At 44.4% G+C, this 14997-nt stretch overlaps 1 pseudogene; it reads right to left on the reverse strand.

Moving 5' to 3' along the window:
- Nucleotides 1-6943: 6943 nt before the first annotated feature.
- LOC135229353 (PC-esterase domain-containing protein 1B-like) lies at nucleotides 6944-10333 on the reverse strand (annotated as a pseudogene).
- Between the last annotated feature and the right edge of the window lie 4664 nt (nucleotides 10334-14997).

Consider the following 14997-nt stretch of genomic DNA (forward strand, 5'->3'; position numbering starts at 1 on the left):
GGAAAAACCTATTGAGTGATTTGTTACAATTACTAGCTTAAAAATTCATACCAGTGAAGGAGTGGCAAATCAAGTACTTCACTATGTATGCAAAGTTTACAAAATCAGTTTTTCTAAGTGCAGAGGCCAGTCCTATGACAATTCTGCCAGTATGTCAGGGTATTATAAAGATATGCAACAGAAAGTTTTAGAACGTAATGAATATGCCATTTTCTAGCCACATTCTATTCATTCACTTAATCTTGTAGGACATAGCTCAGTAGATTGTTGTCCAGATATAGTTGAGTTTTTTCTACTGTTCAGTTACTCTACATATTTTTTGCCTCCTCTACTTACCAATGGACAGTTTTTAAAACATATTTAGACAATGGCTGAGTATTAAAACGTCTTTCTAATACTTGTTGGAATGCACATATTGTAGCAACAAGTGCAAGTCTGAAATCCTACGCTAAGATTCTAGATGCCTTAGAAAGCATTGCTGAAGACCAGACACACAAAAAAGGGATTCCAAAAAAGAATGTGAAAACATTACCAACAAAATGCAAACAATGGAGTATGTACTTATGATGGTTATGTAAGATAATATATTGAAATACCATGGCTTGGGTCAGGTACACCTTAGCCCTCAGATTGATGTTTTTGCTTTTTAGCACTTTAAAGAGATCTTTTGCAGCAGATTTGCCCAATGCAATGCATCATTTGATCGTTTGATTTCTGGACTGCTGCTTCCATGGATGTTGATTGTGATGCTCCCCCAAAATATGTGTCAACGTGGCTACACCATGGTTCCCTGTATTATGCGATTGTCCATCATTTTGTCATCTGAGGTGATTCTCCAATGTGTTGTAAATCCTACCTCTATGATATTAATGAGGCAGGATTAGAGGCAGTTACTATAGTGAGGCTGGACTCAATCTATAAGATGAGGTTGTGTCTTGAGTCGATCTCCTTTGAGATATAAAAGAGAGAACTGAGCAGAGAGTCATACCACCAAGAAAGCAAAGCTGGTAGTAGAGTGCATCCTCTGGACCCGGGGTTACTGTGATAAGAAGCTCCAAGACCAGGAGAAGATTGATGAGAAGTACCTTCCACCAGAGCCTACAGAGAGAGAAAACCTTCCCCTGGAGCTAATGTCCTGAATTTGACCTTATCCCTTACTAGACTGTGAGAGAATAAACTTCTCTTTGTTAAAACCATCTTCTTGTAGCATTTCTCTCATAGCAGCACTAGATAACTAAGGTAACCTCTAAAAACAAAAACCAAACCAGTTGCCCTGGAGTCGAGCCTGACTCATGGTGACCCCATGTGTGTCAGAGTAGAACTGGGCTCTGTAGGGTTTTCAGTGGCTGATTTTTCAGAAGTAGATTACCAGTCCTTTTTTCTAGGTTCCTTTGGGTGGACTCAAATCTCCAGCCTTTGGTTTAGCATCCAACTTCCTTAGCTGTTTAAACCATCCAGGGACTCCATAGATATTAGGAATCAAAAAAAATATCAAAACTTTTTGCTTTCCAGTGGATTCTGACTCATGGCTCCCCATGTGTATCAGAGTAGAACTGTGCTCCATAGAGTTTTCAGTGGCTGGTTTTTCAGAAGTAGATCACCAAGCCATTATTTCATGGCACCTCTGAGTAGGCTTGAATTTCCCACCTTTGTGTTACCAGCTGAATGCTTAACCATTTGCTCCACTCAGGGACTCCACTTGGAGCCATTAAGTGGGTGGTAATTTGTTATGACAACAATAATGATAATACCCAGCTTGCACAGTTTATGAAGCCCTTCTTGTTGTTAGTTGCCCTCAGATCATTCCGAATCATGGTGAAGAACTGGCCTCCAAAGGGTTTTCAATGGCTGTGAACTTTTAGAGGCAGATTGCCAGGTCTTTCTTCCAAGGCACCTCTGGGTTGATTTGAACCACCAACCTTTCGGCCACTAGTCAAGAATGTAAACATTTGCACCACTCAGAGACTCCTATGAAGCCCTTGAAGTAACAAATTAATTGGTAAACTATTGAGGGAGCTGAGATTCTCTTAGTTCAATGCTGGAAATGTCAACATTTCCTCCTGGAACTTTAAGCTGGTAGGAAGGTTACGAAAGGCCAATTTAGAGAACTGACCTGGAGTTATTTCAAATGGTTTTTATTGCCCTTGTAAGCAACTCTTCTGGATAAAGTACTACTTTTGTCAAAGACCCAACTCAAAACCAGCCAGGGTGACATCCGAGGACAATTTCCAGACCTAATTTACCCACAGAGCCTTCACCTTAGAGCACATCATAAATCTCCCCCATCCTCAAAGGTCCAAGACTCTAGTGGAAGCTCTTTGTGCTTACCGTTGATATTGCAACTCACAGTATCACTTACAGAAAATTAGCTCTACCTCTACAGACTGGAGGGTTGATTTTTACTCCCCCCTGGGGTTGCCTTGTGCTTCTCTCAGCCAGTCCTCTTCTGCCTGCTTAGGCTCAGCCAGTTAATGCCCCATCAATATTCAAATTTCATTGTCTTTTTCTGCTTTTGTTCTCAACAGGATCCTTTAGCCCCAAAGAAAAGTGCTCAACTTTTGGTTCACTGCTAAGCTGTTGTTATTGGGTGTTTTGGAGTTGATTCCAACTCACAGGAACCCCATGTGAGAGAATACAACTGCCCTATTGGGTTTCCTAGGTTGTCATCTTTCCTTTGGAGATATTATCAGGAGGGGCCAGTGCCTGGAGAAGGACGTGTTTTGTAAGGTAGAGGGTCAGTGAAAGAGAGGAAAGTCCTCAACAAGATGGATTAACACAGTGGCTACAACAATGGACTCAAGCATAACAACGTTTGTGAGGATGGCGCAGGACTGGCAGTGTTTCTTTCTGTTGCACATAGGGTCGCTATGAGTCCGAAGTGCTTCGACGACACTGAATAACAATTGTCTTCACAGGAGCAGATAGGTAGGCCTTTCTCCCTTGTAGCCACATGGTGAGTTTGAACTGCCAACCTTTTTGTTAGCAGCCGAGTGCTTAACTGTTATGCCTCCAGAGGTCCTTCACTGCTAACCAAAAAGAAACCAAACCTGTTGCAGTCCAGTCAATTCCACTCATAGCGACCCTAAGGATTCAAACTGCCAACATTTTGGTTAGCAGCTGCAGCTCTTAACCACTACGCCACCAAGGTTACCAAGCATAATAATTATGTAAGCTTTTCACTACTGACATTCAACAGCATGATTTATCATCAGTCTGCTATTTAATTTGTATTAATAATTCTTCATTCTACAAACCTTGACTCAGAGCCTACCATATTCTGGGATGCACTAGAAGACTGTACAGAAATAAACAGGAAGGGGTAAAAGTCTAGCAGGGGAGCTAGGCTTTCCAAATGTACAGTGCATGCCACCTGGAATACAAGCGTGCCATCTACAATGCTGCTAAATCTCCTGGGGACGGTCAGAAAGGTGTCCTGGAAGGGGGAGCATGTAATGGGTCTAGACGAGAGAGCAGAAGGTTCTCAAGAACATGCCAAGGGGAAGAACAAAACCACTCAGAGAGACTAACAAAGGAAATGCTTGAAGGTCGTGAATAGGTAGTATAGTCTGAGGAAGGATGTGTGTACAGAATAGTCTACTACCCATCTATCAGTCTGTCCTACTGTAGTGGCTTGGGTGTTACTGAAATGCTGGAAGCTATGCCACTAGTATTTCAAATAACAGCAGGGCCACCCATGGTGGATAGATTTTGGTAGAGCTTCCAGACTAAGACAGACTAGGAAGAAAGGCCTGGCCATCTACTTCCAAAAATGAACCAGTGAAAAACCATATAGATCAACACAGAACATTGTCCAATTTGCTTGCCTGGACACGTCATCAGGAGGGGTCAATTGTTGGAGAAGGACATCATGTTTGGTGAAGTAGAGGGCCAGCAAGGGCAGGGGAGACTACATTTTGATTATCCATTCATCTGTTGATGAACACTTAGGCAGTTCTGTCTTTCGGCTGTTATGAAAAGCTCTGTAGTGAACATTGGTTTACAGGGTTCTGTTTGCATTCTTGTTTTGGCTTTTTCTGGGTGCATGCCTAGGACTGGGTTTGCTGGATCTTGGGGTCATCATATGTTTAACTTTTTGAGGCACAGCCAAAACTGTTCTGCACAGTGGCTGTAGCATTTTACACTCCCGCTAGCAATGCAGGAAGGCCTGGTTGCTTTAGAATCTGCTAGAGCCATCTACACAGGGAAAGCAAGATTCAAAGACTTTGAAAATGTCTGACCAATGAGGAAACTTATATGTAAGTCTGGAGTGTGTGTGTGTGTGTGTGTGTGTGTGTGTGTGCATATAGATAGGGAGAGAGAGAGACAGAGGAAAGAGACAGAGGCTGGGTTTATTCATGCTGGAAAAATTAAACATGATCTGCAGGGTCATTTTAATTCTAAGTGAGCAAATTCAATTTTCTGTAGAAAAATTCTACAGCCAAAATGAAGAAAAGCATACCACCTGCTGCAGACGTGTTTTGCGAGATTTTTCATTATGATGGGCTTCACGGTTAGAGGCTGTGTTCCTGAGAGGTGAAATAAAAATGTTGCCATTAGGAATGGCATATCTAGGAGACTTTTTGAGAAAAGAGGAAAGTAAATGTCTGTAAAAGGAAAAAAGAGACAGTTCTCATACAGACTTAAATACGATCGTGGCCCCCGGCTCCTTGGCCACCCGAGAGGGCTGCTTGTTCACTGTATTCCTGTGGTTGTAGACAGAACATTCTCTCACCTTCTCTTCCCACCTTGCTCAGAAGAACAATGATCAGAATAGACCCTACATTCTCAAGATGCTTTTATTAATGCAATTCTTTGTTTCTAAAGAATTTTTTTTTCCAATAACAATAGAATTACATGAATTTTTTTTATGCAAGTTTGGATTAAAGTTTCAAAGTTTCCTTCTGGCACAACCTAAAGGTTTGTGGTTCAAGCCCACGCAGCACTGCTGTGGAAGAAAGGCCCGGCACTCTGCTTCCAAGAAGGTTACAGCCAAGAAAACACTGTGGGGCAGTTCTACCCTGGGTTTGCCAAGAGTCAGTGTCAACTGGCAACTGTTTCTGTTTTTTTAGGTGACATAGGTGGAGTTCCTGCGTGACACGACAGGATATACATTTGTATGCATGTATATTTTATGTACGTGTGTATATATATATATGTGTGTGTATATGTATAAGAAGCCCTGGTGGCACTGTGGTTAAAGCACTCAACTGCTAAATGAAAGGTCGGCAGTTTGAAAGCACCAGCAGCTCCTTGGGAGAAAGGTGCAGCAGTCTGCTTCTGTAAAGATTTACATCCTTGGAAATCCTCTCAAGTCACTATGAATTAGAATTGACTCAACAGCAGTGGGTTTTTTTTCCTTTTTTGTATATGTGTGTGTGTATATATATATATATATATATATATAAATCTATGTATGTATGTTTATGTCTGTCATTGTTGTTAGGTGCCATTGAGTTAGGTTGAACTCATAGCAGCCCTATAGGACGGAGTAGAAGCGCCCCATAGGTTTTCCAAGGAGGGGCTGGTGGATGTGAACCGCCCACCTTTTCGTTAGCAGCGCAATGCTTACCCAGGGCCCCACCAGGGCTCTGTATATAAGCATATGCGCATGCTTGGCTTCCCCCACATGTCTGTCAGTTTGACGTACTGTAGGGGTTCTTACACCAAACTTTTGACACCTCCTTTAACAATACTTTAAATCATTTCAAGCCCAAAATGTGTCATTTCTCCTTTTCCGTAACCAGCCCTGGATTTGCTCATTCATTCTTAGCATGCTTGAGATCACTCTGATTCCCATCTCCTCCCTGGCTACCTTCCATCCCCGTTTGTCTTTAAGGCGCATTGTTCCTCATATGAGGAAAGAGAAGCTGGTTCCTCTGCCAAGGAAACCCCCGACCTCTGGAAAAGCTCTCAGAGTCTCCCAAGTGTGTGCAAATAAATTAATTCACTTTAATAGTATAGAAAAAGGTCTGGGAGGCTTGTTTTTACACCAGCCCTGAGAGGCCTGAGAGGCACTTAATTTCAGGTCGCTGAATTGAGCATTGGATCTTGCTAAGTGGTGAAGCGCAGCTCAACCTCGGGGCTTTTCTGAACAAATAACTCTTCTACAGAAACTACAGGTAATTGGAAGGAATGGATTTCGCCTGATTGCCTCTTTGGCCCTGAAAGCAGCAGAAGCCCCCGAGGAGGCGTCTGGGCGCCCTGCTCCTTGCCCCGAAAGGCACCCAGAACATAATGGGAGTGACAGGCTACACTGATCCATTATGGACACACTGCCAGGGCGCAGCCCCACAAGGCCTTCGCAGAGACAGACACTGTGTTTCTGAACGCACTTTTTTAATTCGCAGTTAGTTTGTGCATCAAGGCAAGGAGGAGACAACCGTGAGTGTGCACGTCTGATATCTGTTCCTTTCCCCAACTCGCAGCGAGTAAGGCTTGTCCTTGCTGAGAGGGGTGGAGGGGTGGCTGGAGGTGTTCCAGACCTGCATGCCTAGGCCATCCCCCAGGCAAGGGTTCAAAGGGGAGAGGACGACCTACGTGGGGGGGTGGTTACCGAAGTCTTGGCACTGGTCATACTGGTGGCTGCGGTCCGTCCCCCTGCACCTCTGTGGCTCTGCGGGGGGTACCTGGAGGGTAAGGCGGAGAAGCCCGGTGAACCACGCGGCGCTGGTGCTAATCAGAGGCCGTATGTATTCCGGCGTTGCGGGGCAGCCGGCCAGCTGTCAGGTTTGCTTCCTCGCCATACCTAGCGTGCAGTGCAGAGGGGTCGCCAGAGCATGGCTGGCGCTGCAGGGATTGGTTCCAGGGCAAACTGGAGCCATGGCGGTGCCGCCGGAAGCACCTGGGAACCTGGGGCAGGGAAATAGGGGGTCTCCGCGACTAAGCGATCGGGCACGCGGGTCTAGGCGGGCGTCGAGGCGGGGCCTACCTCACTGGATTCACCTCAGTGGTGCTGGAGCAGTCTGTCGTCCGCGGGCCCTCTGAGACGGCTCCCAGGGCCTTCCCAGATCCACCTGCCCACCGGGTTGTCGCAGGGCAGGTCCACGCCCGAGATGTCGCCCAGATGGGCCAGCAGCAGCTGCGAGAGCCTTCGATGAGCGTGTTGGTTCCAGTGCACGCCATCTGCCTGCCTGTGCTGCCGGAGTGCCGGAAGTGGAAATTCAAGTCCAGCACGTTGAAGCGGAGCCTGCTGGCCTCAGCGGCGCTGTAGAAGTTGGCCTCCACCACATCATCCCGCAGGCACGAGGTCGGGGGCATGCCCTCAGGCGGGAGGAAACCCCCCGAGACTGTCTCAGCCACTGGCATGGCAGTGTTCCACACCACGAGAGAGGACTCGGGCAGGACCTAGCGAAGGCACCAGAACAGGGTCTCCAGGTTCCTCCTGTAGCTCCACATGGAATCCTGGCCATACCTGGACAGGTCCCAGAGGCAGGAGTTCATGATGACCACGTCTGGGCCGTGCTCGCCCCTCAGCAGCTCCAGCAGGACTTTCTCCACGTACCGGGAGTAGGCGCGTGTGAGGAAGTAGAAGCGCACAAGGTGGTGTGTGGAGCAGAACTCGCGGACTTCGCGGTAGTGGGTCCCGTTGTGCATACGGCCCCACCCGCCGCCGTGCAGCAGCCTGTCCTGCTAGAAGCTCATCTCGCCCTTGGCCTTCAGGGGACTGCTTGAGAGCAGGCAGTCCTTCTGCAGCAGGAGCACCAGGTCCTTGTACACGGCCCTCTGCACCGAGTCCCCCATGACGACCACGAACTTGTTGTGCCGCAGCTGCCGGACTTCGGACGCCCTCACGTGGACCATGGTGGCTGGGTGAAGGTGGCCTAGCTCCTGCCTTCCCTCAGGGCGGGTCCCGAAAGAGCTCTGGACCGAGGGCTGAGGGGCTGCTGCCAGAGACGGAGAGAAGGCAGGCAGGCTGGCTGGCTGGCGGTTGTGGGGCGGCCGGGCGGGCAGACGGGGGCTGTTTAATGCCGCTGGACTGGCCTGGGCCTGGACGGGGAGGAGAAAGGGGGCAGCGTCCGGGGCCCTGAAAGCGTTCTGCCAATCCTTAGGCCCACGGTGTGACCTCTGAACCCATGGCCCTGCCCCTGTGCCTGGCTTGGCTCCCCTTGGTGGAGGGCAGCGGTGCTGACACTGATGCTGTTGGTCTGGATGGTTGTAGGCTGTTTCCGCCTCAGCCACCACCTGTGCTCCAGGCACTGGGACAAAATCTGTCCACTGGAAGAACCAGGCCACTTCCAGGGCCGTGGCCCAGTCGGTGGTGGATCCACACCCAGGATTTCCAGGCAGTGTAGGCGAGAATACTCAGGAAAACATACTCATCTTAGTTCCACGGTGCTTTCGTCTTTGTTTTCGTTTTGTCTCTCTCTTCCCAATCCCATTGTGAGTACCCCAGCCCTCCTGAGAAATGACAAGAACACATCCCATGACCTGATCACTGTCTTTGTCCCAGGGTAAAGTCTGGAGACCCCTTCTAACACAGTGTTCCAACCGGGGTGTGGGAATCCATACCCACAAGGTACTGGCCATGATGGTATCCCCAAGCAGTCCACCCTTCACACTTCCATCTGCACACCCAGTGCTCCTGAGCTGAGGCCTGGCCACCACACAGCTCCTCTGCATTTATCCAGCATTGCCCTTTGGAGAATCGAAGCAAAGGAACCCTACGGTATGTAACGTAGGTGGACGTTTTACCCTTCCTGGGCACCACCTTCTGGGCAGTCATTCTGCTTCTCTGGGGATCCCCCCGGGGTGTCCAGTGTAGAACTCCTGCCGTCCACCACCTTTTTGCACTAACAAACGGCCTCTGGTGTGGTTCAAGCAGGGTAAGCTTAGTATGCAACTTCTGGCTCTTACAAATTAGGCTCCTATTATACTTTTGTAGGTGGACTTGTGCAAAAAGAGAGCTCCAGCTCTCAGTAAAAGCCCTGAGCTGCACTTGTCTGCTGGTGTGGTGGTAGAACGATCGTTGCTTTGGGAAATGCTCAGACCCTTTTCCACAGTGGCTCCACCAGCCATTAGATCTGTTAATTTTAACATGCTCACTCCTTAAATTATGACACTATCTTCTGGGTGCCCCAAACCATTAAACATATGACTGCTAACAGAACGATTGACAGTTTGAGTCCACATAGAGGCCCCTCAAGTGAAAGTTCTGGCTATCTACTTCCCAAAGGGCATAAACTTAGAAAACAAAAAAACCTGTGGAGTACATTACTACTCTGCAATATCTGGGGTTGCTATGAGCCAGATGTACTGGTCAGTACTTGCTCCATGTACAATGGTCAGTACTTGCTCCACGTACAATGACTTCCTCTCCATTGAATATAAATGTTGACGTCCTGGCTGAAAGCACCATTCCTAATTCTTACTAAGATGTAGCATGATTTCCTTATCCCTTACATACAACTGTTTGTTTTTACATACTGGTGCTGGATTCCTGGCTGAAATCCAAGGCCTAATTCTCAACAGGATATTGACATCAACTTTGATAAAAGAACCCTTCCCTTCCCTCTCTTTAATATAGATGCCAGTATGGGGCATGGTTCTGTAACAACCATGCCCCATTACTTCATAGGGTGTTGATTTAGTCTCTTGGCTCTGTGAATCATGAACTTCTCTATTAGCAGATTCTGGCTGTAACACTCACGTCATATTCCTTATTAAAAAAATATGTGCATGGAACAAGCTCTGTGAACCCTGGCCTCTTGTCTGCTTGAATAGGATGCTAGCTTTCCAACCGTGCTGCCTTTGACTATTTCATTACCAGAATATGGGTCAAGCTCCTGGCTCTGTGAAACCTGATCTTTTTTGTTATTCTTTTTCCTTTGGATATGGTTGCTAACTTCCTTTTTGTAACAACCATGACATAATCTTTACTATTATGTCAATATCTTAGTAAAAAAAAAAACAAAACTAAAGACATAGATATTGTTTTAAGGTTATGGATATTCCCTTTCTAGCTTTGTTTAAATGACCCTTTTCTCACTAGTACATACGTTAAAGCTCTTCTTTATGAATCCTGCCTTCATGTTTCTCTGGGTATAGATGCTAATTTCCAGGCCTCACAAGCCATGTATCTTTTTTTAAGTAGGTTATTAAGGCAAATTTCCTTTCATATGGACTCTGACCATCTTTAATCATGAATATGAATACTACCTATCTGGCTGTACTTACTGTGGCCCCCTTTTCCCTTGGCTATGTTTTATGGATGCATTTTTCTGGCTCAATGAACCCTGACCTTCAGTCTCCCAACATAGGAGTTTCTTGACTCTAACAACCACGGCCTGTTTAATATTCAGATCCAGTTTCAGATTTTTACTCGGATTTGCATTCTTTAAACTCTGTCTTTATGTTTCATAGGATATGGATTCTAGCTCCCTGGCCATGAGAACCATGGGCCATTTTCACTAAAATATGGATGTAGGCTGTTAGCTTTATGAACCCTAATCTGTTTTTGTCCATGAACGTGGTTGCTACTTACCTGCTTGTAGGAAACATAACACAATTCTTAGCACAATTTGAGTCAGACCAGGGCTTTATGAACCCTGATCTTCTCTTAAGTAGTATGTGAATGTAGCTTCCTGGCTTTAAGAAGCATAATGTATCTCTTATTAAAATATGATTTTGGGCTCATGATTCTTTGAACCCTAACCTCCTTTCTCCTTGTATATGGAGGTTGTAGCATTGTGCCCCTCACTTTATGTTAGGATTTGGATGAATTCCAGGTTTTATTAATTCTGACCTCTTATTTCTTTGGCTATAAGTGCTAACTTTATGGCTGTAATGACCTTGACTTCAATATTATTACTATATTCTAGGTAAATATTTAGTCTTAGAGCTTGTTTTAACCCATCGTGTTTTTCTTTGGGTATGCATGCTAACCTCTTGACTGTAATAAATATGCCGTATTTACTGCTGCCCATTACTATTGCCATCAAGTGGTTTCTGATGCACAGCAACTCTATAGGAAGGAGTAGAACTGCCACATGGTTTTCAAAGGAGCGTTTGGTGGATTTGAACTGCTGACCTTTTGGTTAGCAGCTGTAACTCTTAAACGCTGTGCCACCAGGGTTCCTATTGGGATGTGGATTTAGTTTCCAAGTATACATATCTTGAGTTCTTCTTCAGTTGGATATAGATGCTAATTTCCTGGCTGCAATAACCATGACCTGTTTCTTGCTATGATATTAATGCAGGCTCCTGCTGGTATGAACTTTGGCCTCTTATTTTCCCTTAGATAAGTTTTCTAGCTGTCTGATTGTAATACTCTTTGAAGATTACATAACAGGATATGTATCCACACTACCATCTTTGTTGTTGTTGTTTGGTGCTGTTTAGTCCATTCTGACTCATAGTGACTCTGTGTACAGCAGAATGAGACACTGCCTGTCCCTGCGCCATCCTCAAAATGGCTGCTATGTTTTTTTTAATAATTTTTATTGAGCTTTACGTGAACGTTTACAAATCAAGTCAGTCTGTCACATATAAGCTTATATACACCTTACTCCATACACCCACTTGCTCTCCGCCTAATGAGTCAGCCCTCCCAGTCTCTCCTTTCTGACAATTTTGCCAGTTTCTAACCCTCTCTACCCTCCTATCTCCCCTGCAGACAGGAGATGCCAACACAGTCTCAAGTGTCCATCTGATACAAGTAGCTCACTCTTAGCCACCATCTCTCTCCAACCCATTGTCCAGTCCCTTCCGTGTCTGATAAGTTGTCTTCGGGAATGGTTCCTATTCTGGGCCAACAGAAGGTTTGGGGACCATGACAGCTGGGATGCCTCTAGTCTTAATCAGACCATTAAGTCTGGTCTTTTTATGAGAATTTGGGGTCTGCATCCCACTGATCTCCTGCTCCCTCAGGGGTTCTCTGTTGTGCTCCCTGTCAGGGCAGTCATCGGTTGTGGCCGGGCACCATCTAGTTCATCTGGTCTCAGGATGATGTAAGTCTCTGGTTCATGTGGCCCTTTCTGTCTCTTGGGCTCATGGTTATCTTGTGACCTTGGTGTTCTTCATTCTCGTTTGATTCTGATGGGTTGAGACCAATTGATGCATCTTAGATGGCCACTTGTTAGCACTTAAGACCCCAGACGCCACATTTCAAAGTGGGATGCTGAATGTTTTCATAATAGAATTATTTTGCCAATTGTCTTAGAAGTCCCCTTAAGCCATAGTCCCCAGACCCCCGCCATGCTCCACTGATGTTTGAAGCTATCAGTTTATCTCAGAAACTTCTTTGTTTTGGGTCCAGTCCAGTTGAGCTGACCTTCCGTGTATTGAGTATTGTCCTTCCCTTCACCTAAAGTAGTTCTTATCTGCTAACTAATCAGTAAATAACCCTCTCCCACCCTCCCTCCCTCCTCACCTTGTAACCACAAGAGTATGTGTTCTTCTCAGTTTATACTATTTCTCAAGATCTTATAATAGTGGTCTTATACAATATTTGTCCTTTTGCCTCTGACTAATTTCGCTCAGCATAATGCCTTCCAGGTTCCCCCACGTTATGAAATGTTTCACAGATTCGTCATGGTTCTTTATTAATGTGTAGTATTCCATTGTGTGAATATACCACAATTTATTTAACCATTCATCCGTTAATGGGACACCTTGGTTGCTTCCAGCTTTTTGCTATTGTAAACAGAGCTGCAATAAACATGGGTGTGCATATATCTGTTTGTGTGAAGGCTCTTAGTTCTCTAGGGTATATTTCGAGGAGCGGGATTTCTGGGTTGTATGGTAGTTCTATTTCTAACTGTTTAAGAAAACGTTAGATAGATTTCCAAAGTGGTTGTACCATTTTACATTCCCACCAGCAGTGTATAAGAGTTCCAATCTCTCTGCAGCCTCTCCAACATTTATTATTTTGTGTTTTTTGGATTAATGCCAGCCTTGTTGGAGTGAGATAGAATCGCATCATAGTTTGAATTTGCATTTCTCTAATGGCTAATGAGCGAGAGCATTTTCTCATGTATCGGTTAGCTGCCTGCATATCTTCTTTAGTGAAGTGTGTGTTCATATCCTTTGCCCACTTCTTGATTGGGTTGTTTGTGTTTTTGTGGTTGAGTTTTAACAGAATCATACAGATTTTAGAGATCAGGCACTGGTCAGAGATGTCGTAGCTGAAAATTCTTTCCCAATCTGTAGGTGGTCTTTTTAATCTTTTGGTGAACTCTTCAGATGAGCATAGGTGTTTGATTTTTAGGAGCTCCCAGTTATCTGGTTTCTCTTCGTCATTTTTGGTAATGTTTTGTATTCTGTTTATGCCTTGTATTAGGGCTCCTAAAGTTGTCCCTATTTTTTCTTCCATGATCTTTATTGTTTTAGTCTTTAGTTTAGGTCTTTGATCCACTTGGAGTTAGTTTTTGTGCATGGTGTGAGGTATGGGTCCTGTTTCATTTTTTTGCAAATGGATATCCAGTTATGCCAGCACCATTTGTTAAAAAGACTATCTTTTCCCCAATTAACTGACACTGGCCCTTTGTCAAATATCAGCTGCTCATATGTGGATGGATTTATACCTGGGTTCTCAGTTCTGTTTCATTGGTTTATGTGCCTGTTGTTGTACAAATACCAGGCTGTTTTGACTACTGTGGCTGTATAATAGGTTCTAAAATCAGGTAGAATGAGGCCTCCCACTTTCTTCTTCTTTTTCAGTAATGCTTTGCTTGTCTGAGGCTTCTTTCCCTTCCATATGAAGTTGGTGATTTGTTTCTCCATCACATTAAAAAATGTCATTGGAATTTGGATTGGAAGTGCATTGTATGTATAGATGGGTTTTGGTAAAATAGACATTTTTACTATGTTAACTATCCATGAGCAAGGTATGTTTTTCCACTTAACTAGGTCCATTTCAGTTTCTTGTAGTAGTACTTGTAGTTTTCTTTATATAGGTCTTTTACATCTTTGGTAAGGTTTATTCCTAAGTATTTTATCTTCTTCGGGGCTACTGTGAATGGTATTGATTTGGTGATTTCCTCTTCGATGTTCTTTTTGTTGATGTAGAGGAATCCAAGTGATTTTTGTATGTTTATCTTATAACCTGAGACTCTCCCAAACTCTTCTACGAGTTTCAGTAGTTTTCTGGAGGATTCCTTAGGGTTTTCTGTGTATAAAATCATGTCATCTGCAAATAGTGATAACTTTACTTCCTCCTTGCCAATCCGGATACCCTTTATTTCTTTGTCTAGCCTAATTGCCCTGGCTAGGACTTCCAGCACGATGTTGAATAAGAGTGGTGATAAAGGGCATCCTTGTCTGGTTCCCGTTCTCAAGGGAAATGCTTTCAGGCTCTCTCCATTTAGAGTGATGTTGGCTGTTGGCTTTGTATAAAAAGATGCCCTTTATTATGTTGAGGAATTTTCCTTCAATTCCTATTTTGCTGAGAGTTTTTATCATAAAAGGGTGTTGGACTTTGTCAAATGCTTTTTCTGCATCAATTGATAAGACCATGTGGTTTTTGTCTTTTGTTTTATTTATGTGGTGGATTACATTAATGGCTTTTCGAATATTAAACCAGCCTTGCATACCTGGTATAAATCCCACTTGGTCGTGGTGGATTATTTTTTTGATATGTTGTTGAATTCTATTCGCTAGAATTTTGTTGAGGATTTTTGCATCTATGTTCATGAGGGATATAGGTCTGTAATTTTCTTTTTTTGTGATGTCTTTACCTGGCTTTGGAATCAGGGATATAGTGGCTTCATAGAATGAGCTAGGCAATATTCCATCATTTTCTATGCTTTGAAATACCTTTAGTAGTAGTGGTGTTAACTCTTCTCTGAAAGTTTGGTAGAACTCTGCAGTGAAGCCATCCGGGCCAGGGTTTTTTTTTTGTTGGGAGTTTTTTGATTACTGTTTCAATCTCATTTTTGGTATGGGTCTATTTAGTTGTTCTTCTGATTGTGTTAGTTTAGGTAGGTAGTTTTTTCTAAGAATTCATCCATTTCTTCTGGGTTTGCAAACTTGTTAGAGTGTACTTTTTCGCAATAATCTGAC

The sequence above is a fragment of the Loxodonta africana genome, unplaced genomic scaffold (assembly GCF_030014295.1).
Source record: "Loxodonta africana isolate mLoxAfr1 unplaced genomic scaffold, mLoxAfr1.hap2 scaffold_28, whole genome shotgun sequence".
Lineage (NCBI taxonomy): Eukaryota > Metazoa > Chordata > Mammalia > Proboscidea > Elephantidae > Loxodonta > Loxodonta africana.